This window comes from Neofelis nebulosa, chromosome 10 (genome assembly GCF_028018385.1).
Source record: "Neofelis nebulosa isolate mNeoNeb1 chromosome 10, mNeoNeb1.pri, whole genome shotgun sequence".
NCBI classification, from domain to species: domain Eukaryota; kingdom Metazoa; phylum Chordata; class Mammalia; order Carnivora; family Felidae; genus Neofelis; species Neofelis nebulosa.
This window is the reverse complement of record NC_080791.1, coordinates 6,385,814-6,387,392: the sequence shown is the minus strand read 5'-3', so window position 1 is coordinate 6,387,392 and position 1,579 is coordinate 6,385,814.

The following is a 1,579-nucleotide window of genomic DNA, read 5'->3' as shown; positions in this document are numbered from 1 at the left end:
GGGCGCGCGGGAGGGGGCACCGGGCTAACTGCGCGCGACTCCCGTCCCCGCCCTCGGTAAATCTCTTTCCCTGAAAGCTCACTGGGCGCCGCCGGGAAGGTGGGTGTGGCGAGAGGACGTGACGGCAGCGGCAGCCAATGAAAGCGAAGCAAGGGCTCCCCTCCGCGAGGGTCAGCCAATGAAAAGTGAGAATCGTTTTCTTACGGTCGTGGGGGCGGGCTTGTCAGAGCCAGAGTGGGCTTCTGCGAATAGGTCACTTCTGGGGCGCCTTTCTTGCCACGAAGGCCCTGCCCCTTCCCACGCCCCTGAAGGTGCCCGCCGACGGCGTCCTGCAGTCTAGCCTTGCTCAGCGCCGTCTCCCGCGCGTGCTAAGGCGAAGGAGTTCAGAACAGAATGGAAAAAAATTTGCAGAGCAAGGTCTGGATGCTTCTAGCAAGCGCTTTGGCCATTGCTCCTGCCGCCGCCGTGTATCTTCTTCCAGTACCACGAAGAGTGAGAAAAAGACCAGGTATCCTCTACATCCTCTCTGGGGACTTGCAGCCCCGAGAGATACAGAAGGGACCGAAAAAAAAAAAAAAAGTGAGATTTTGAGATGCTCATAAAAGCTCCCATTCTCCTGACTCCGTTCTGTAAATCGGAAAAATCCTATACTTGGCAGAGTCAGCTCCGGGATCCAGATAAACCAAGCACACCTGAATTCTGATGAGATCTTACTACTTCTCCATGCCTTTCTTAAAATTGAATAATAGTGAATTCAAGGTTCTATCTTTTTAAGTGTATTTTTGCTAAAATAGAGTTTTCTTTTTTTTTTTTTTTTTAATTTTTGGGACAGAGAGAGACAGACAGAGCACGAACGGGGGAGGGGCAGAGAGAGGGAGACACAGAATCGGAAACAGGCTCCAGGCTCCGAGCCATCAGCCCAGAGCCTGACGCGGGGCTCGAACTCACGGACCGCGAGATCGTGACCTGGCTGAAGTCGGACGCTTAACCGACTGCGCCACCCAGGCGCCCCTAAAATAGAGTTTTCAATAAGTCCACCTTTTTTCATGCCCGCATCCAAACTTACACTATTGTTATTCATTCTCCCTTTCTTGTTTTGGAGACAAAGGTATCGCTTTCAATATCTCATGTAATTCCCTGTCACCCAGGGGATTTTGGACTCCCTCCCCCCCCTCCCCCACAGTTGATCTTTTTGTCTACTGTTTATACCTCATACCTCCTTGTCTCCAATTGTTTCTATTCCTCAGTGTATACAAACATGCTCAAGTAGTCACAGTCCTAAAGCCAAACAAAACATCTCTACTATATGCTTCTCCTTTAGATTTTTGCCTTCTCCATTATTCTCCTTTTCAAACATTAGGAAAGAACTACCTATACTCATTTCCTACCCACCAGTGAGTCTTCAGCAGCCTTCTCCATACCTAATGTACCTCTGAAATTATTTTTTTTAAGATTTTATTTTTAAGCACTCTCTACACCAATGTGCGGCTCAAATTGCAACCTGTAGGTCAAGAGTCACATGCTCCCCTGACTGAGTCAACTGGATGCCCCTCTGAAATTGCTTTTGATAGGTTGCCAG